The 23,485-nt window shown below is 37.2% G+C and overlaps 1 long non-coding RNA gene across 1 annotated transcript in view; it reads right to left on the bottom strand.

The window, feature by feature from the left end:
* The window catches only part of LOC132537486 (uncharacterized), a 53,243-nt gene extending 36,124 nt beyond the window's left edge, over positions 1-17,119 (bottom strand). The window contains exons 1-2 of the long non-coding RNA XR_009548939.1: positions 16,919-17,119; positions 16,375-16,497 (exon numbers count right to left, since the gene is read on the bottom strand). This is a non-coding gene — a long non-coding RNA (uncharacterized LOC132537486). The remainder of the gene's footprint in view (positions 1-16,374; positions 16,498-16,918) is intronic.
* Between the last annotated feature and the right edge of the window lie 6,366 nt (positions 17,120-23,485).

Raw genomic sequence — 23,485 nt, 5'->3', positions numbered from 1 at the left:
GACTGAATTTAAGGTATCTGGGGTATCAGGGACACAAATTCCATGTGCAGTCATCATACTTGATAAACTGTATCTTTTAAAATATTAAGGTTCTAAAGGTATCTAAAGAAGTATGTAAAAATCTCTATAGAAAGTTTCACACAGGAGTCATTTTATTTTAATGCTTAAAGTGATAAAGTTGGTTATTTTTATAAAACCTACTGAAATATTTGTTTTGGGATCTCTACTCAGGTTGTTAAGATATTCCAAAATATGGCATTTATTTACTCAGGTTCCACTTGTACTAATAAATATTTGCCAAGGTAATGTGGCCTAAATATCCAACAGTTTATTTAACAAAATAACTAACCTAGAAGAAGCATTCGTGCTCAAAGAACTGTTGGGTATAGCTAACATAGAAATCATGATAAGATATAGTGTATCCTTTTCCAAATGCTTTGAAATGTTAAAGTATGTTTTCAATGAATTTAAATTATATGCAATTATTTACTTTGTGTAGTTTTTCCTATTTTAAACAACAAAATAACTACTTCCACCACTTTATTTCACTTCTCATCATGTTGTTGACTTAGGATCTGAAGTAGGTTTTCTTTGAATACAGTGGAACATGAAGGCTCTTATTTTCAGACCAACTTGTAAAAGTGTATTTTTAATCAACCTCTCATATGACTTATACTCAATGTCTAACAGTGTCGTGCCTTGCAAATAGTTACTCATTTAATACTCATTTGTATTTGATAGACCATTATCTTCACTTTGCAAAGGAAATTGTGGTACAGAGAGGTTAAGCAACTCTCCTAAAGTCATACAGGTAGGAAGCAGAACTGGGTTAAACACAAATAGTGTGGCTATAGTCTATGCTCTTACCTACTATACTACATTGTTCTGCTTGTATCATCCAATGTCATTGCCTCTGACTTTAAGCTTAGGACAGAAAAGTTTATGTTGTGGACTTATGGATTAAAAGCTACAACAACTGTTTAAATTTTCTATTTTTTTCTCCTATTAAAACTGATGAGGGTGTCCTGCCTGTCTATTCCCCGTGGGCTCTCTCTCTCTCTCATACTGCTCAGCTTTGGTTTATTGTGGAGCTAGAATTGAACCTAGGACCTTGGGACATCAGAAACTTAGTCACAGAAGTCTTTTGAATCACTGCTAATTTACCTTATAGGCCCTTAAAATTGTTGAACTTAAAACTTGCATTTATTTTGAGTAGGAATTTTACCATAATGAATGAATTTACTGGGGAAAATGTGATGTTTCGTTTCTAATAAAAAGTTTCAAAGAAAACAGTATGTAGGGAAATCTGAAATTAACCTGGAATGGTTGATGTTCCTCACATCTTTTTGGCCTTTTCCCTTACTCAATCTGAAAAACAAAAATGCCAAGAAGGAAAACTGTGAATATGATAATTATTAAATACAGCACAGTGCTTAGCTCTATTGCATTTTACATTACCCATGAATTTTCCAGAGATATATGTGTTGCAACAAAATTCAAGATTATAGGGAATCTTTTTTTTTTTTTCTTCTTTTGCCTCTAGTGTTATTGCTGGGGCTTGGTACCAGCACTAAGAATCTACTGCTCCTGGTGGCCATTGTATTTTATTTTATTTTATTTTATTGGGTAAGACAAAGAGGAGGGGGTAATAGAAAAGGGGAAACAAAGATAAACAGCTATAGACCTGCTTCACCACTCGTTAAGTGTCCTGCATGCACGTGGGGAGCAGGGGCTCAAACCCAGGTCCCTGTGTCTGTCCTTGTGCTTAGTTGCATTTAACTAGGTGCCTGGGAAGCTTTATCCATTTCACTCATCTTAGGTGAGGGGGCCATTGTGAAAGAAAAGGGAAAATATGAGAATATACCATATTGACATCTTTTTTTAATTTGGTGCCTAACTGGAGGAAATTTTTAGAGTGGAATAATAGTATTTCTTAATTTTGATTATTTTTATGGAAAGTCTCACTTTTATAAAATCATAAAAGGAAAATGACCAGTGTGAGTTTCACCTTTCCTGAGGAAAAAAAAAAAAAGTCCTTCATTCCTAAGGAAAGGTAGAAAAAGGAGGTATGGCTTGATCTGCCAATGTCCATGTCCAGTGGAGAAGCAAGTATAGAAGCCAGACCTTCCACCTTCTGTATCTCATAAAGAATTTTGGCCCATACTTCCAGAGGGGAAAGAAACGTTAAGGAAAGATTGCCAGAGGGCTTTGAACTCCAATTTCATCAAGACCCAGACAGAGAAAGTGAGAACATTCGGAAGTGGTAAGTATGACTTACAAAGGAAGGGAGGGTAGGACAATAGAAATAAAAATGGCAAATACATATAAATGTAGATGGACAGTTAAAGAAATAGTAGTTACCCCATATCTGTGATCTTGGGAGAACTACTGTAGTTTCCAATGGAAGGAATGGGAGACACAGATCTGTGGTGATGAGAAAGGTGTGGAATTATCCCTGTTATAATTTTGTAAATGAACATTAAATCACTAATAATACATTAAAGAAAAATGAAGTATATCATGTGAGGCCAGGTTTTGGTACACCTGGTTGATTGAGAACATATGTTACTAAGTGTTAGGACCCAGGTTCAAGTCCCTGGGCCCCACCCACCTGGAGGGGGGAAGCTTCACAAGCAGTGAAGCAGTTCTGCAGGTGTCTCTCTGTTACTCTGTGTGTTTCTCCTCTTCCCCTTCTAAATTGTCTCAGTCTATAAAATAATAAATAAATAAATAAATAAATTGTTTAAAGTACCTCAAGTAAAACCCATCATTTTTTTTTTACCTTTGTTTAACCATGTGTGCCACCACTGGCCCAGGCAAAACATGATTCTACATGTAAAACAATATATTATAAAGGCTCTAATTTTCCCCCAAACTAATCTAATAATTGATAATATTGTCCAAAACATGATACTGTAAATTTTCTTCTGAGTCTTTTCAAAATGATGTAGCAATTGATCTCAAAGATAAAATGTGGAAAACCAATATATATATTTAATTAAAGGTGTTTAATGCTTTACAGTGCAATGATGACATATGTATAAAACTTCATTATGTAATAGACTCCAAAGTTTTCTTTCTATCTTTCCCTCCCCAGAGTCTTTTGCTTTGGGCCAATACAACATGTCCACAATGGAATACTATTCAGCTGCTCAAAACAATGAAGTTGTCTCCTTTGCATCCTCTTGGATGAAACTCAAGGACATCTTGTTGAGTGAGATGAGCCAAGAACAGAAGGACAAATATCAAATGATCTCACTTATTAGTGGGATTTAATAAAGTAAGGGTGGGGAGGCATAGTTGATAGTCTTGATCACTTGATAGTCTTGATCCTTAACATATACTGAACATTTGCAAACAATGAGACCTATTTTCCAACTGTTGATTCATTTGCTAGATTAATAAAGATTGTTCCCTGGTTTCAAACTAACTAGTCCTTGGAGTTTTGCTTCTTTCTTTACCTCATTCAAAATATTCAAGATATATATAGGCCCTGTATCCTTTGGTTTCTGAATGAGAATCAACAAATACTGTAAATAAGTTGCTAAAGCCTGTCCATTAAAACTTAGAGCAATGCTCTTTGTATATGTATATCCTTCTAGGCTATATAAGGTGGCAAATTAGTTCTACTCTCATTTTATCTTTTCCCTTTGACTCTTAAAATTGACAAGGAACAGAAATGAATAGAGTAAACATGATCTTCAACAAAGTTACTGGGATATTCTATTTGATGATATTCTCTTGAGAGTATTTGTAGAGTAGTGAAAGCTGAGTGGACACATTAATGTTAGTGTTAAGGAGTAGGTGGTCAAGCATGGGGAAGATGGGAGTGGGCGGAGTGGAGAGCAGTATAAAAAGAGACCACAGTGTTCTACCATGTGCTGCCACTGTTTTCAGATTAAGATGGGGGATTAAGGAATTTTACTCAGCAATTTGAGATGCTTTGTTAGGGACTGAGGAGATTTGAGCTGCTTTGTTCTCAAACCACATGTTAGTGAAAAAGCAAACAGGCACTTAATCCTGACAGACAGCAGAACTTGACATCAATTTGCCCCTTGGGAGGTGACCAGGAGTTCCCTGTGAAGGGCTAAAATGGCCAGCCCTTGTTTTCCTGGAGCCTAATGCCAACATTCCATCCTACCCTGTATTTCTCAGCAGTGCAATCACAGCTCAGACAGTGGGGCTGACCAAGAGTTTCTAGCTAGTAGAGTTCCTTACTTTTTTTAAAAAATATTTTTTCTGAAAGCAATACAACAAATGCAAAGAACCTTCAAAGTGCCAAATATTTGAATAGGTTTCAAATATAGTGTCATTTTTTTGTTCACTTGGTCTTGAAATGAAACATAGATAGCTTGAAATTCTTTCCTTTCAAAAATAATGGGTGGTTTCCTCTAACAATAAAACCACAGGGCAATATATCAGTTTTTGAGGTTATGCTTGCTTGTGAAATAAACATTATGTAGATCTTTGGAAGAGGTTCTACTGAATAACCAGTTATACTTTAAGGTCATGTCCTTCAAAGTCACTGAAGTAGGACAAATGCAAACAGTGAGTAGAAAAGAGCTTAATGGCTTCTTGAATCTGATAAGATACATCGGTAAACTTAAGTGTTCACATATGGTTTGGCGTCTGGCATGCAACCTGAAATTGTGCTATGAAGGGTAGTTTTCTCGTCTCGACTGTCCTACTCTTAATCTATTGGCCTAGAGTACACTTTTCATAGATTATTGATTTATTAGAGTTTTTCCGTGTATAAAGAAACATTTTTATGATCAAAATTGAAATAAAGCACTTAGGAAGTATATTTATAAACAAATTTGATTATATTATAATAACTTTATAGTTGGATATTAGTTAGTCAATAGTTCTTTGGACAGTTGTAAAACTTTGCTGCACCTTAATAATTAAAAAGCAGGGGGTGAGGTGATAGCGTAGCCAGTTAAGCGAACAAGGTGTGAAGTGTAGGACTGGCATAAGGATCTGGGTTTGAGGGCCCGGCTCCCCACGGGCAGGTGAGTCGCTTCATAAGAGGTGAAGCAGGTCTGCAGGTGTCTATCTTTTTCTCCCCATCTCTGTCTTCCTCTCCTCTCTCGATCTCTCTCTGTTCTATCCAACAACAAAAACAATGACAATAACAATAATAACAACAAGGGAAACAAAAATGGAAAAAAAAAAAAAAAAAGGCCTCCAGGAGCAGTGGATTCATAGTGCAGGCACTGAGCCCTAGCAATAACCCTGGAAGCAATAAATAAATAAATAAATAATAATAATAATTAAAAAGCAAATTTTGTCACTAGTGCAATGCTGCCTTATACTATTTAAACCTACAACATTATTATTATTATTATTATTATTGTTATTATTATTATTATTTTCCTCCAGCGTTATCGCTGGGGCTTAGTGCCTGCACTACAAATACACTGTTCCTAGCGGCCATTTTCTCCATTTTATTGGGTAGGAAATTGAGCGAGGAAAGGCAGTTAGAGAAGGAGAGAGAAAGATAAACATCCGCAGGCCGATATCACCTATTGTAAAGGGTCCCCACGGCAGGTGGGGAGTGGTGGCTGAACCTAGTTTTTTGCACATAGTACTTACTATGTGCGCTTAACCAGGTACGCCCGCACCCTAATCCTACAATTTTAAGCAAAGCTCCTAAAAACTCAGAAAAGTCTACCTCTTCACTATCTACAACTACTAAATCTTCCTCTGCATTGCCATTGCATTTTTTTTTTAATAGAGACAGCCAGAAATCAAGAGGTAAGGGGGAGATAAAGAGGGAGAGAGACAGACATATGCAGCATTCCTTCACGTTTGTCAAGCTTTTCTCCTACAGGTGGGGACCAGAGGCTTAAACTCAGGTTCTTGTGTATTATAACATGCATTCGGCCAGGTGCACCACCACCTGACCCATGCTTTTCTTTACTCCATTATTAATTTAAAATTTCTTCTTTTTTTTGACATATCTTTTTTCTTTTTCTTTTAATTCTTTTTTTTAACTTTTTTTTTAAATCTTTATTTGTTGGATAGAGAAAGTCAGAGATTGAGAGGGAAAGGGGTAATAGAGAGGGAGAGACAGAGAGACACCTGCAGCACTGCTTCACCACTTGTGAAGCTTTCACCCTGCAGGTGGGGACCAGGGGCTCGAACCTGGGTCCTTGCTCACTGTAACATGTGCACTCAACCAGATGCGCCACCACCTGGCCCCATTAAATTTCTTCTTAAATAACCACAGAATCAATATTCAAATAACCTTTCAGGATCCATTAATAATTTATGTTTAAATAGCACAAAATTAATTTTGAAATAACTATAAGCACAAAGTGACGAAACATCTTATTTAAGAAAGTTGCTGTAAAATTTCCTATAAGGGAGTCGGGCGGTAGCACAGCGGGTTAAGCGCACGTGGTGCAAAGCTGAAGGACCCTTGGAAGGATCCGGGTTTGAGCACCCCCCACACCCCTCCCCTTCCCCCCCTGCAGGGGAGTCGCTTCACAGGTGGTAAAGCAGGTCTGCAGGTGTGTCTCTTTCTCTCCCTCTTTCTGTCTTCCCCTTCTCTCTCCATTTCTCTCTGTCCTAACAACGACAACATCAATAACAACAACAATGAAAAAACAAGGGCAACAAAAGGGAAAATAAATAAATATAAAAATAAAATAAAATTTCCAATAAGAGATAATTATTTTTTTATTTTGAAATTTTACTTTGAAGGTAACATTCCTTTATATTGGCCAGTGAATAAACTATAAAAGCAAGCTTGCATACTTTGTGACTAATTCTAAAGATCAGAAACAATCCCTATTATATTGTATATACTTTATTATTTGAAAACACTCGTGGGAGAGAAATACTAAGTTTAATATCTCACAGAGAGACACACATTCATTCATTTTGTTTACCAGAGTATGCCAGTCTCTAGATGGTCTTTGAATTATACTGTTGCACTCAGTTTTTATGCTGGTTTACCAGGAGTATTATAAGGATCAAATACAGAGTGAACTAAAAATCAGAAACACAGTATTCATTCATTTAACTCTGATACAGTAGAGCAAATTCAGGGTGACTCAAGGGACACAATGTCTTGTAAAACATATGTACTTAATATAAGGGTCATAAAACTTATTAAATTAAAAGCTAGGTTAAAAATAGAAGAAAATTTATACTGCTGTCTGAAATAGCAATAATTTCCCCTTGGCCTTTCCCTTTCCAAGTTATATGGATTCTGGTCAAAAGGAGGAAAAGCCAACTTCTGAAATCTTTGTAGGACCAAATACAGTTCTTTTAAAACTACATTTCACATTTCAACAGGCAAATGATATGGCTGGAAACAGACAAGGAAGGAGATAAGATATTAAGCATTCAAAGCACACTTGTATTTAGCTTTCAAGGTGACACTACTCCAAACAAAAAACACTGTTGGTACTTGCTAATATCCAGGAAGAAAAACTTAAAGTGTAGGTGATCTAGTTATAGGGCAGCAATAGTTGGCATGACATCAATGATTCATTGCTGTTCATTCAGGGAGCAGCAAAGTGTCTTTGAACAAACTTTGTTCATGCAAAATTTGCATTGTATACAATTTTTGTAAGCCAACTATTTGATATCAAGATTGGTCTATGCCTCACTCTGTTGCCGAGGTTAATAGGGTAGACACTGACATGGTACCCTTAACAACAATTTCAAAGGCCTGGGATGAAAGTGGCATCCATTTTCAATTTTTTTTATTATTATTTTTCAATATCAATGTCACTTTACTGAAGAAGTATTGATTTTACAGGATTTTTTTTTTTTTTGAGGACCCCTATGACTTGGACTGTCTTTCTTCTTCTTTTTTTTTTTTATTATTTTTTTTCTTTTTTATTTAAGAAAGGATTAATTAACAAAACCATAGGGTAGGAGGGGTACAACCCCACACAATTCCCACCGCCCAATCTCCATATCCCACCCCCTCCCCCGATAGCTTTCCCATTCTCTATCCCTCTGGGAGCATGGACCCAGCATCATTGTGGGTTGCAGAAGGTAGAAGGTCTGGCTTCTGTAATTGCTTCCCCGCTGAACATGGGCGTTGACTGGTCGGTCCATACTCCCAGTCTGCCTCTCTCTTTCCCTAGTAGGGTGGGTCTCTGGGGAAGCTGAGCTCCAGGACACATTGGTGGGGTCTTCAATCCAGGGAAGTCTGGCCGGCATCCTGATGACACCTGGAACCTGGTGACTGAAAAGAGAGTTAACATACAAAGCCAAACAAATTGTTGAGCAATCATGGACCCAAAGCTTGGAAAAGTGGAGAGGAAGTATTAGGGAGGTACTCACTGCAAACTCTAGTGTACTTCTGCTTTCTTACTTTGGTGCCATACTCCAAACTCAGTCAATTTCTGCTTTGCGTTTCTACTTCTTTTTTTTTTTTTTACATGCATAACATTCCCCAGATTCCCATTTAACAATACAACCCCCACTATTTCATTCATCATTTTTCATGGACCTGTATTCTCCCCACCCACCCACCCACCCCAGAGTCTTTTACTTTGGTGTAATACTCCAATTCCATTTCAGGTTCGACTTGTGTTTTCTTTTCTAATCTTGTTTTTCAACTTCGGCCTGAGAGTGAGACCATCCCGTATTCATCCTTCTGTTTCTGACTTATTTCACTCAACGTGATTTTTTCAAGGTCCATCCAAGATCGGCTGAAAACGGTGAAGTCACAATTTTTTACAGCTGAGTAGTATTCCATTGTGTATATATATACCACAACTTGCTCAGCCACTCATCTGTTGTTGGACACCTGGGTTGCTTCCAGGTTTTGGCTATTACAAATTGTACTGCCAAGAGCATATGTGTACACAGATCTTTTTGGATGGCTGTTTTGGGTTCCTTAGGATATATCCCCAGGAGGGAAATTGCAGGGTCATAGGGTAGGTCCATTTCTAGCCTTCTGAGAGTTCTCCAAACTGTTCTCCACAGAGGTTGGACCAATTGACATTCCCACCAGCAGTGCAGGAGGGTTCCTTTGACCCCACACCCTCTCCAGCATTTGCTGCTGTTACCTTTTCTGATGTGTGACATTCTCACAGGAGTGAAGTGATATCTCATTGTTGTCTTGATTTGCATTTCTCTGACAATCAGAGACTTGGAACATTTTTTCATGTGTTTCTCGGCCTTTTGGATCTCTTCTGTGGTGAATATTCTGTCCAAGTCCTCCCCCCATTTTTGGATGGGGTTATTTGTTGTCTTGTTGTTGAGTCTGGCAAGCTCTTTATATATGTTGGTTATTAAACTCTTATCTGATGTATGGCATGTAAAGATCTTCTCCCATTCTGTGAGGGGTCTCTTGATTTGGGTAGTGGTTTCTTTTGCTGTGAAGAAGCTTTTTAATTTGATGTAGTCCCATAGGTTTATACTTGCCTTAGTCTTCCTTGTAATTGGATTCGTTTCATTGAAAATGTCTTTAAAATTTATGCGGAAAAAAGTTCTGCCAATATTTTCCTCTAAGTATCTGATAGTTTCTGGTCTAACATCCAAGTCCTTGATCCACTTGGAATTTGCTTTTGTATTTGGTGAAATACAGTGATTCAGTTTCATTCTTCTGCATGTTTCAACCCATTGTTTCCAACACCATTTGTTGAAGAGACTCTGCTTCCCCCATATAATAGTCTGGGCCCCTTTGTCAAAGATTAGATGTCCATACGTGTGGGGCCTCATTTCTGGGCTCTCAATTCTATTCCACTGGTCAGTGTGTCTGTTCATGTTCCAGTACCAAGCAGTTTTGATGACAATGGCCCTATAATACAGTTTGAGATCTGGCAGTGTGATGCCTCCGGTTCTGTTCTTTTTTCTCAAGATCGTTTTGGCAATTCTAGGTCTTTTCTGGTTCCAGATAAACATTTGTAGCATTTTTTCTATTCTCCTAAAAAATGTGCTTGGGATCTTGATGGGGATAGCATTAAATTTGTAGATGGCTCTGGGTAATATATTCATTTTGATGATGTTAATTCTTCCAACCCATGAACATGGAATATCTTTCCACTTCTTTGTGTCTTTTTCAATTTCTTTGAGTAGTGACTCATAATTTTCAGTATACAAGTCTTTCACTTCTTTGGTTAGGTTTATTTCTAGATATTTTATAGTTTTTGTTGCTATAGAAAAAGGAACTGATTTCTGGATTTCAATTTCTTCTAACTTAGTGTTTGCATAGAGGAATGCCACTGACTTTTGAATGTTAATTTGATAGCCTGACACATTACTGTATTGCCTGATGATTTCCAAAACCTTCTTGCTGGATTCCTTAGGTTTTTCCATGTATACTATCATGTCATCTGCAAATAAGGAGAGTTTGACTTCTTCTCTTCCAATCTGTATGCCTTTAATTCCTTGCTCCTGCCTGATTGCTATGGCAAGAACTTCCAACACTATGTTGAATAGTAATGGTGATAGTGGGCAGCCCTGTCTAGTACCTGATCTGAGGGGAAATGCTTCCAGTTTTTCACCATTGAGTATGATGTTGGCTGTAGGTTTGCTATATATAGACTCCACTATCTTCAGGAATTTTCCATCTATTCCTATTTTTTGTAGTGTTTTGATCATAAAGGGATGTTGTATTTTGTCAAAGGCTTTCTCTGCAACTATTGATATGACCATGTAGTTTTTGGTCTTGCTTTTGTTCATGTGGTGGATCACATTGATTGACTTACGTATATTAAACCAACCTTGCATGCCTGGGATAAACCCCACTTGGTCATGATGAACAATCTTTTTGATATACTGCTGTAACTGGTTGGCTAGAATTTTGTTCAATATTTTCGCATCTATGTTCATCAGAGATATTGGTCTGTAGTTTTCTTTTTTGGTTGTGTCCCTGTCTGCTTTTGGTATCAGGGTGATGTTGGCTTCATAGAAGCTGGGAGGGAGTATTCCAGTGTCTTCAATCTTCTGGAAGACTTTTAAAAGTAGAGGTATTAGTTCTTCTTTGAAAGTTTTGTAGAATTCATTTGTAAAACCATCTGGTCCAGGACTTTTATTTTTGGGAAGATTTTTGATAACTGTTTCAATTTCATTAGCTGTGATGGGCCTGTTCATGTTATCCACTTCCTCTTTACTTAGTTTTGGAAGTTGGTAGGTATCTAGGAAATCATTCATTTCTTCCAGGTTCTCTAGCTTGGTGGCATATAGTTGTTCATAGAAGCCTCACATGATATGTTGAATTTCTGCAGTGTCTGTTGTGATTTCTCCTGTTTCATTTACTATCCGATTTATTTGGGTCTTCTCCCTTTTTTGTTTTGTGGAAGCTCAACAGTACACTTCTTAACAACTTCTGGGTCAAAGAGGAAATCAAGGAAGAAATCAAAATGTTTTGAGAGTTCAATGAAAATGAAGACACAAGCTATCAAAATATTTGGGACACAGCTAAAGCAGTCCTAAGAGGGAAGTTCATAGCTATACAAGCACACATTAAGAAACAAGAAAAGACACAAATAAACAGCCTGATTGCACATCTCAAAGACCTAGAAGAACAACAAAGGAATCCTAAAGCAACCAGAAGGACAGAAATTACTAAAGTTAGGGCAGAAATAAATAACATTGAGAATAGGAAAACCATACAAAAGATCAATGAAAGTAAATGTTGGTTCTTCGAAAGAGTAAACAAAATCGACAAACCTTTAGCCAGGATTTTTTTTTTTTTGCTGTTGTTGTCATAATGGTGTAATTCTACATTTTTCCATGATAGCTATTAGGACATTTCACCTTCAATCAAACTAGTGTCTTGTTCTACCATATAGACTGAGATCTCCAACCTTATCTTAGTAATGTTCCCTTTCCCCTTCTGAGTTCCTAAATATGTTATGAGAGACAATATTCCATTGAGTAGGTACCCTGTATCACTACAACTTTCTCTCTTTCTTATTTATTTTTTAACTTTATTTATTTGATTTGATAGGACAGAGAAAAATTGAGAGGTAAGGGGGGTAGAGTGGGAGACACAGAGAAACACCTGCAGCACTGCTTCACCACTCATGAAGCTTTCCCCTGCAGGTGGAGAGTAGGAGCTTGGAACCAGATGCTTGCACATGTTAAAGTGTGCTTAACCAGGTGCACAGCCAACCTCCTCCCTTTGTTTCATTCTTTTTTAAAAACTTATTTTTATTATTATCTTTATTGATTTATTGGATAGACACAGCCAGAAATTGAGAGGGAAGGGTGGGATAGAAAGGAAGAGATAGAGAGACACATGCAGCACTGCTTCACCACTTATGAAGCTTTTCCCCTGCAGGTGGGCATCGGGAACAAGAACCTGGGTTCTTGTGCATTGTAACATTTGCGCTCAACTTGGTGCACCAACCACCTGGCCCCTTTGTTTCATTCTTTACTAAGTGGGATTAATGAACTGCAATATCCTTGTTGACATATGGATACAATCTCTCCCTGTGATAAGTGTCTGCAAAAACACTCTGACTCATAACTAAGGTCTTTTCCTACCTTCCTTCTCTCTTTAAAATATTTAAGGTGGGCATTGGGCGGTAGCGCAGTGGGTTAAGCGCATGTGGCGCAAAGTGGAAGGACCTGAATAAGGATCCAGGTTCGAACCCCCGGCTCCCCACCTGCAGGGGAGTCGCTTCACAAGTGGTGAAGCAGGTCTGCAGGTGTCTGTCTTTCTCTCCCCCTCTGTCTTCCCCTCCTCTCTCCATTTCTCTCTGTCCTATCCAATAACAACGTCATCAATAACAAGAACAGTAATTACAACAATAATAAAACAACAAGGGCAAAAAAAGGGAATAAATAAATAAATATTAAAAATATTTAAGGTATTTATTTATGTTTGTCTTTATTTGGTAGGGTAGAGAGAAATTTAAATTAGAGAGGGAAATAGAGAGGAAAAGAAAGACAGCTGCAGCAGTGCATCACAACTAGTGAAGCTTCACTCCTGTAGGTAGGGGCAGGGGGCTTGAACCTGGCTCCTTGAGCATAGTACTCAGTTGGGTGCACCATCATACAGTCCCTCCACCGTCTCTTAAGCACTTGTATCTCTTTGCTATTCACCAGTTAAAATATACAGAGTTAACTTCAATGCACATTCTTAATATGATATCTGTTCTCCCACCTGCTACTCCTAGGTAGAATACATAAGTACTTTGAATTCAAAATAATTGTCAGTTTCTTCATGCTGTAATCAAATAGGGACTTGTTTGGAATGTTATCACACAAAAATGTTAAGGCTGATGAGAGGAGTTCTGTTTAGTCATTTGTCTGTTTGCTCTTAGATATTTCCTTACTTCCCTTGACTCTTTCATACTCAAGGGATATAATTCTGGAAGATACTTTGCAATCTGACTTCCACCAATGTCTGCAGATAGAAACTGAGCAGAGAGGAGAGGCTGGAATTCTAAGATCTCACTCAAATATTCACAGGAGGTGGTTCTGGCAATTGTTATCATCTCTGAGGTCCCAGAATCTGCCCCCATACCTTCGTTCTTCAGTCTAAGAATAGCAGCTTCTTGGTATTCCCAAACGCTTGGGAATGACTTTTCTCCTCCCAATATCTTTGCAATTAGTTCTCTAACTTAAATTCTCTTTGCATAGCCATTATGTTATCAGCCCCATCCCACTTAAATTTCTTTACTGAACTGTCTAGTGTTCATTCATTCTATTTGGCTTCTATAGTTAGGTTGGCAATTGTCATTCTTTATGGTAGATGTGGAACAAGCATGTTGTTATCATTCAACCATTCAAAGTTCTTACAGAATGATCATTTAGGAATTTAAAGAATACATTAAGGGTCCAGGTGGTGGCACACTCAGCAGAGCATGCATCACAATCATAATACAGCTTCAAGCCCCCAGTCCCCACCTATAAGATGAAAGCTTCATGAGGAATGAGGCAGTGCTACAGGTTATCTCTCCACTTCTCTTCCTCTCTTTTTCCCCCCTTCCTTCTTGATTTATGTCTGTCAACAAGTAAAATAAATATTAGAAAACAGACACATTGAAAGAACCATATGCACATATTGTTAACCTTGGATAATTCCCCCAAGTTGGATAGCACTGAAAAGGAAAGTTTCCTATAGTCCTTGGAAAAACTTTCCTAAAGCTCCACAATCCATTTTTCTTTTACTCTTAAAGTTTATTATTTATGTATTTATTAACTTATTTATTTACCTATCTATCATATTTGGGGCTTTAGCACTCCAGGCTGACCTTTTAATATAGAGATAGTGGCAGAGAGATAGACTGAGAGAGAAATCACAGCACCAAAACTTCCTTCAGTGTCATGTGGGCTGGCTTCAAATCTAGGTCAATAACATGGCAAAACAGTGAACTAGCCAAGGGAACTATTGTGCCTACCCTATTTCTTATTTTTTTTACTTTATGCAGAAAGGGCTGGCAAAATAGTTCATTTGGATAGTGTACTGTTTGCTATATGTGTGAAACAGGTTTGAGTTTGACTCTCACAGCACTGAAGGAAGTTTTGTTGGGGGTCTCTTTCACTTTTTCCCTCTGCTTCCCTGCTTGTCTTTATCTAAAATCCAAACAAACAAATATACACATAAATAAATAAATTTATTTAGTAAACCATCCTTCTTGTTTACCTAGAGAGTATGCCTTTTTTGTCATGCACACAACCCAAATTCCAGCTTGGCCTCTACAATAACAGTGAAAGCTTTCGTGCTGTGGTAGCTTTTATTTTCCTTTTCTTTCTCTCTGAAAAAGTCTACCTGGAACAGTAAAGTCTCAGTGACACCAACACACACACACACACACACACACACACACACACACACACACACACACACACACTGCTAGTGTGAAAAATAATAATCTTATTTGAACTAAGTTGGATAGTTAACACATACTCAGAAGCCCCATTAACTTTCTTCAATTAGTGAAGGAACACTCAGAATCTTAAATCAGGTAATCTCCCTACTTGGTCACATTCCTTAAAAAAAATCTTAAAATTTGACTTCCATGGTAAAAATTCATAAATTACTGCATAAAATAATTGTGCCTAAAAGATTTCTACATGCTGGAGGAGAAAAATACTCTAATCCTAAACCAAACAGTTCTACTCCTAAAAATATCATCTTGAAAGTTGACATTTTCTGAGGACTTTGGAATAATTGTTTCTGCAGACTTTTAACCTGCTAATCCATAGACAGTTGGACATACAGTTTAACTATACCACTGGATAGGATGAGTGGAGCTGAAAGAAAACATTATTTTGCATTCAGCCTCAGAATCACTGAACATCCATTCACCATTCAAGGAACTCAGACTAGCCTGAGTCACATTTTCATTAGGTTCTTAGTAGTGCTTGGGAAAAGCTTGGTAACAGAATGATTGTGTGTGTGTGTGTGTGTGTGTGTGTGTATGAAGTCTTTCTTGTGAACACTCAAATTTTATAAAATTCAAATGCACTGTTCACTGTGTAATTATAAATGAAATATTAGAGAAGTGGACTAATTATACACAATGCACTCAAGCCCAATTAAACTAGCATCTGTGGTGAATGTAAGGGTATTCTCTTTCACTAACAAGAAATAGTTGCAGAACAATAGAGAATAAAATCATTAAATTGGATATGCTGTAGAGATTATAAATATCCCATTAGCATATAAAATGAGGATTAACCTTATTTAATCACTGCATGTTAGATCATCAAAAGTCATTTTGAACTCCTATAATGTCTCTGTATCCATTCTACAAAATAATAAAAAAACTATAAATAAACACATCTCACTAAGATATTATTCTCATGCACTAAATTAAACTACTGAAGACACTTCAGTATCCCCTAAGTGCTTAGCAAAATACTTCTATTTCTTCATTGTGATACTGTAGATGAATCAGATTTATGTTGTCCTAGTGGTTGAAAAGGTGCATCTTGCTGGCTGGGCAAATTAACTTATTTCAAAATAAGTAAAATCTACAATCCGTTTCAGCTAGTACCACAAGTGACCTTTTGAAAATGTAAATTAAGTGATTGCACACACCAAGGGTATTTTCAAAATGAAAATGTATGTGCACAACATAGCACCATCATTACGTCAGGTATTAATTGGCGACTATGAATGCCGGCACACTGTGTTTTACTCTGGGCCACAGGACATTTCACTTTTAACTACTCATGATGCTTATTTTTCTGAAAAATAATCAGGTCAGGGTAGAGCAACCTCTGTAGCTTAGCATGCACAAGAGGTTATCCAAATTCAAGTTATAGTTCATAAAAAAATACTAGCTATATGTCCAGAAATCAATGGCAGCAAAGTTTAAGATAGTAAAACACAAGTTTATGTATCAATTTCACAGGTTGTGATCTTTCACAGTAGAAGGGTAGAACAGCAATTTTTGCCTCATGAACAAACCTTTGTTGATAAGGAGTGGAAGAACTAACCATATCTTATTTCTTTGTTCATCCTTCTGTTTTTTCCATCCTCTTTGCCATACTATCTTCAAAAGAACTCTTGGTTCCATTCCTTGAAGATATTTTTCTTTGCATCTTGTGAGACTCTTGAGTCTGGAATATAAACATGATTATAAACATTGAGAATGATTGTAACTATTTTAACTTCATGTTCCTAATGCATTGCATTTTAAAAAAATCAACATGTGGGAGTCGGGCTGTAGCGCAGCGGGTTAAGCGCAGGTGGCGCAAAGCACAAGGACCGGCATAAGGATCCCGGTTCAAACCCTGGCTCCCCACCTGCAGGGGAGTTGCTTCACAGGCGGTGAAGCAGGTCTGCAGGTGTCTGTCTTTCTCTCCTCCTCTCTGTCTTCCCCTCCTCTCTCCATTTCTCTCTGTCCTATCCAACAACGACAACAACAATAATAACTACAACATAAAACAACAAGGGCAACAAAAGGGAATAAATAAATAAAATAAATATTAAAAAAATAAATTAAAAAAAGAGAAAGTTTTAAAAAATCAACATGTTTACCTTTATTTAGTGCTCTGCCTCTTTATTGTTAGTTTATTCTTACCTAAGAAAAGAAATTCAGTCCAAATGTTTGTGAAAACTCTGTTAGAATTCAAAAGCCATCCAAGAATAAACTGACAGTGTGTTGTTTGGAGTGGGTGGTGTGGTACAAACTGTCTTGGCTAAGACTGAATTCAGAACTATAAAAAGTGCCATGTAGGAAGTTGGCATTTGAAAAATCACATCAGATACAATAAGTAAAATACGGTTTTGGTCGCATAATGTTTTAGACTGACAATGTAAATAAAGCAAGGTGAGAGTTGGTAAACTATCAATACTTCACTTGTATAGTGTGCTGCTTTTATTTGTGTGCAGGCCAGGTTCCATCCCAGTTACCACCACACTGAAGGAAGCTTCAGTCTCTCTCTTTCTCCAAGGGATGGGTGGGAAGGGAGGGTAAGAGGGAAGAGGGTTATGTGCAAGGAAAACTATAAAGAAATTTATTTATTTTTCCTTTTTTTGTTGTAGTTATTATTGTTGCTGTTGTTGTTGATGTCTTTGTTGTTGGATAGGAGAGTGAGAAATCGAGAGAGGAGGGGAAGACAGAGGGGGGGGGAGAAAGGTAGACAACAGCAGACCTGATTCACAGCTTGTGAAGCACCCCCCCCACCTGCAAGTGGGGAGCTGGGGACTCAAACTGGGATCCTTATGCTGGTCTTTGCACTTTATACCACGTGTGCTACCACCTGGCCCCCAGAGAATTTTTTTCCCCAAAAGATTTATTTATTCTCTTTTGTTGCCCTTGTTGTTTTATCTTTGTAGTTATTATTGTTGTTGTTGGATAGGGCAGAGAGAAATGAAGAGAGGAGGGGAGACAGAGAGGGGGAAAGAAAGACACCTGCAGACCTGCTTCACTGCTTGTGAAGCGATGCCCCTGAAGGTGGGGAGCTCCAACCGGAATCCTTATGCTGGTCCTTGCACTTTGTGCCACTTGTGCTTAACCCACTGCGCTACCACCCGACTCCCGCCAATTTCTTGTGTCCTTGTACCAAACTTTCTTAGAGGCATTTCTTTAGTTTTGTTCCATGTGCTCTTTCAGTTTTTGTCCAAGTTTCTTGGCTTTCAAGGTCACATGAGCAGTAAATGTATATGTATAAATGGTTCTTTCATCATATGGAGAAGGCGATATGAAGTGAACACACAATTATTAGTAATAACCCCCCCTCCTTTTGAACAAATCAACAAATACAGTTATCAGCAGTCATTTTATTTCCCCCCCTTAAAAATCACTATGCTTTTTAGGAGCCACACGAACAATTCATCTGAAGTGCTGACTGAACTAAAGAAAATTCTATGCCTTTATATTTTAGATGTGATTGTGGATTTGCCATAGCAATACCACTTTATTTTTTATTTTATTATTTTTAAAATTTTATTTATAAAAAGGAAACACTGACAAAAGCCATATGTTAAGAGGGGGACAACTCCACATAATTCCCAAGTATCACTTCAAACAGACCTTAGCCTTCACCTTCAGGTCTACTTTGCAGAGCAGTTTAGTTTTGCCTTTGAATCTTTACACTATAGGTAAATGGTGTGGTTGTGATACAGGATGATTTTGACTTCAGAAAGAGCAGTCAACAGTATCTAGAAGGAACAAAAGTAGGTCTTTCTGTAGATCATCAAAAGGAACACAAAGGCAAAAACTGTCTTTCACTCAGACAGAGCTGGGAACCAGACTTCCAGTGTCCTTATTGTAATTCATTCTTCATTTCTGGGCCCCATGGTAAAATTCTTCCATAACAGCTGAAGACTTTGTGAAATTGTAAATGAGCATTACTTCAAGCACTCTGTGGAGATATATTCTCCTCCTATAGCCCATACATTATTTCTGCTTAGTTATGGTGGCTCACATTTCCTGTAACTATCAGAGAGAACTTAATTCAACTCACACCACATCACTTTAAAATTGTGCAGCTCTCTTAATCAACCTTTGTATCAGCCACAAATGTGCAGTATGACCTAATTTGAAAATGTCTCAAAGTGCTGACTCAAACTGTTAGTGAATAAAGGCTAGTCATTACCATTATGACACTAATGTGATGCAAAATAAAATTGAGTTGCATCAGCTGAACATTAGTTTGCAAAAATATTAGTGATTGAAGCCATTTTCTGTTCATATTTTATTTATACTCTATATGTATATTTATATGCATATATTTATTTATTTATTTTGCTTTCTGAAATTGCTTTGGAATAAAAATTTTAAGTGCAGAGGATGGAAATTCATTTTTAACAGTCACAAAGGCACCAGATTCAAAGTAGATCATATGTACATCACAGATTGTTGCTGAATTCTTACTGGAATATTTATACACATATGAACAATAACATGTGAAAATAATCTTGTTCTCTTCTACTTTGGTGCCAGACTTTAAGATTTTCAGTGGTCCTGGTACCACTTACTACCTTGTAAGCATCACTCACATTTTTCTGACTTTTATTTTATTTTTGGAATAACAAGGATGTGAAAAGCCTTTTATGGAGTCTTTTCCCATTCTCTTTCTTGAGCAAAAATAATCAGAAAGGCCAATAGGAATACTCTTAATAAAAAAATTAGTCATTAACTGTTGAACAAAAGAAAGTAAGCTATAGGACTAGAAATTACGTAGACTCATCTCTGCTGATCTTAATTTTTAGAATGCAACACAAATCATCAAATACAGGCTAGATGATAGGGAAAGAGAAAGGCATGCGCTTCATATTTGTACATCCTTGTAATAGTACTGATTTCAATATGTAAAATGAAAATATTTAAAAATAAACCACTATGAATATTTTCTAACGTAGATAAATTGCTCACTCAGAAATTCTGCCCTGTTGCCCTATTTTGGATCTCCTGAATTTTAAAAATTCTGAAGTCATAAATTTGTGATCAGACACTTCCAATTTTATTTATTTAATGAAGAAAATAAGTCAGTCATACAAATATAAAGGTAACAGGTTGTTGCTTACATTTCTCAAAGACAAGGAGTTTGATTGTCAAGAAATAATTAACCTGCTATTTAGATAGAGAGACTATAAAATCACGGTATGTTACTATGATCCATCAATAGAATATACAGCTAAAATTAAAACCTGCAAACTTAGTTCATTCACATTGACAAAAGTAAAACCTGAAAGTAAAACATGTAGAATTTTATAGCCGTGATGACTTTAGCATTTTAGATCATTTTACTTTATGTAATATGTGACTTGGACTGTTTTTGATGACTTATACTTTATTTCCACATTAAGATAATCCAGATTTTCAAAAAATAAGCTTGAGACATTTCAAAGGAGACTTGCCAAAACTAGCATTCAGGAGCGCCATTGCTTTTGAAGTCACGCACACACTTTCAATTTACCTAAAAATGAGACTTGTCTTTTTAAAGTTAAAATGCAATTGTTCTTATTTTTAGGTTACTGTGGAAAAAGGTATGTCGGTGTGATTGCAGCAAGCTGATTGCCAGTCTCTTAACAGTTCATCATTCTTAAATGATAGAAGTGCAGCAGCACCCTTCTGAGAAAAATCTTTCCTGTGGATTTTACTTTGTCCATTCCAGGACAAATTACGTGCTAAGTTGGAACAATTCAGAGTTGTAAGACACCTCCATGACTGTCCTTGGAATACTTAGGAGCCAACATAGCTCTTTGGGAGATGAGGGAAGAATGGTCCCTGCCCTCTTAATTGATGATTTACTGTGTCTGCCCCGCCTGAGGCCACAACCAATGATCTGTAAGCTTGTTGAATTTTGAGGCAAATACTAAATATAATCAATATATAAAAATAAAAAAGAGAGAGAAAAATGCAATGAAAATTTATGACCTTAACATTCCTTCAGGGTCAAGCAATTTATCAAATTCTCCCACTTTCTGGTTTCAATTACACAGCCATTGTGGAAGGAACTTATTTTAGCAGGTTCATTTGCCTCAGTGGGGAATACAGGACTTTGGCCTAATGCTTCACCTTTAGTGCAGGCCATTTGAGCCTTAGAACAAATACCAATCATCACTCTTTGGGAAAAAAAGAATCTGCATCGGCGTGGTCTATTGGAATGGGGTTTCTGTCAAGGTAAACGGTTGTCGGCAATGACTGTGGTAGAGTGGCGATAAATCCCATTTTATTGCTGAAAAATTCCAGCTTCTCTCCATGCCTGACAGCTCCCCACATTCTCATACCCATTTGGGCAATTTCTGTGCTATGTCCATCTGGTTCTCATTACCTCTCAACCTGCCTGCGTCTGATCCAGAAAAAGTGCAGGTCAGAAACAGGGGAAAAAGAAACTGAGGTGATGGACAAAACAGAAAGCAAGGGGGGTGGTGGTGGTGGCCCTTTGGGGGGTCAAGGTAGAGGTAAAGGGACAACAGGGAAGAAGATATCCCAACTTAGACTCAGACTAGTCATTGGAAGGGGCCGTTTAAATGTATGAAGGAATGATACTGACAGAGCCTGAACTACTAGGCTAAGTCAGAGGAACCTGTGTTTGTAGGGATAGGCCTTTTCAAAAGGCACCTGCTATAAGGTGTGAGGATGGGGATAAGGTGATAGGTAAGGACTGATTGGGGCAACTTAAGGGAAGTAGAGAAATGATAGCCCAGCCTAACTCCTCTATTATGGTGTTATATCACAGAGGAGAGACCTGTTCTAGATGACCAGTGAGTTAAACACCAAGCATCATGGAGTGTGGAACCTCATGTGCACAACTGGTTTTCTTCTAAACATGGGTATGAAACTCTGCTAGAGGAAACACACACACACACACACACACACACATCTTCCAATGGCATTATCTCCATTAATTTTTCTAATAAAATGAATATTGAAAACTAAAGCATTCTGAGTACATTCAGAATGTTGTTTAATTCTGGGATGGCAGGGTCATCATCACTGGGTAAGCAGAATATCCACAGTCTTACATATGATCATGTCCAGAACTTCCGTGCTTTATGCCTTCATTCTATGAAGCTGAAATCCTTTGGTCATAATTGCTTCTGCCCTAAATTCACCTGTAGTAATCATAAGATGCCTCTCAGGGACCACAAAAGGGAAATAAATACAGTAGCTATATAGCAGGTATATAAATAAGCCATTTAAATAGTAGCTAAATTAGACTAAGATGAAACTCTGTACACAAGTATAAACATACAATTCATTTATCTGTATTGTCAGTATTATAATAGGGTCATTACAGTTAATACTAAATAACATTATGGAAAGTATATTGAAGTGTAAATGATGAAGATTTGACAACTCTTAAAAACTGAGAATCTGGGGTTGAGGGCTGGTAGTTCATCAGTAAAAAACCTGCCTTTCATATGTGGGGACCTGAACTTCATCCTTGTTGTCACATAAAGCAACAGCAGAAATAAAAGAACTGAAGCTCCATGGGTGATGGAGTAGTGCTATATGCTCTATTCCCTCTCACTTTCTTAAAAAAAAAAAAAAAGAAAGAAAGAAAGAAAGAAAGAGTTAGAGCCAGATGAATAGTGACACGTATAGCACTTATTTCCCATCTATTCTAGTTTGCATGTAGATGTCTTAAAATCCAGTGAATCGTTTAATCTTAAATATATTAAAAAAAAAAGTTGTGGAATTCCCACAGATGCAGAGAGTTCTCTATTCTGCATATATTTGTGTAGGTAATGTCTTAGCACTTTCTGGATCTCAAGCATATAGAGTATATTCCTGGTCCTCAAAATTTGCATTTTCAACAGCTAGACCCCATATGCTGTTATGTGTTTTTCATTCACTTTTTTTTATTGGACAGATACAGAAGTAAAGAGTGAGAGAGAAAAGAGACACTTGCAGCACTACTTCACCATTTGTGAAGCTTTCCCCATTGCAGGTGGGAGTTGGGGGCTTGGAATAGGGTTCTTGTACATTGTAACAAGTGAACTCAACCAGATGAGCCACTATCTCCTTATGAATCTGGGTTTTATTGGTTAAAAAAAACTTTTTTTTTCTTTCCCCAGAGCATTGTTCAACTCTAGCTCAAGTGGGGCTGGGAATCCAACCTAGGAACCTTTGGTGCCTCAGGATATGCCTGTTTACATAACCATTATGCTATCACTCCAACCCTACTGGTTAAATTTTAACATCAGTATTATGTTAAATTTTAGTTGATTGGCTGAAAAGTGTAGACAAGACATATGGATCTTAATATCTAAATTTTTATTTCTAAAATGTCATGGAAATTGTAAATTGTCTGAAAGTTTACATGAAATCCACAGGTACCATTTAACCAGAGAGATTGTTTGTAAACATAGTAAATTGAAGTAAATAGATAACTTGAACTGAAGAGAATTATAGGTGAGCAAAACAGGGAAGTTTTTTATTTGGCAACTTTAAACTGAGTACTGTTTTTTAATCATTTTACTGGTGTTGGGGGAGGTTAATGGTTTACAGTACAGTTGTTGACACATGGATACAACTTCTCATCTCCCCACGATAAGATATCTGCAAAACACTCTCACCTCCAACTTAGGTCCTCTAAACTGAATATTTTAAATCAACAAATAGATCTGAAAAGCACTCTCTTTTGTACA

The sequence above is a fragment of the Erinaceus europaeus genome, chromosome 3, assembly GCF_950295315.1.
Source record: "Erinaceus europaeus chromosome 3, mEriEur2.1, whole genome shotgun sequence".
NCBI lineage: Eukaryota > Metazoa > Chordata > Mammalia > Eulipotyphla > Erinaceidae > Erinaceus > Erinaceus europaeus.
This window is presented reverse-complemented; position numbering and strand designations above follow the sequence as displayed.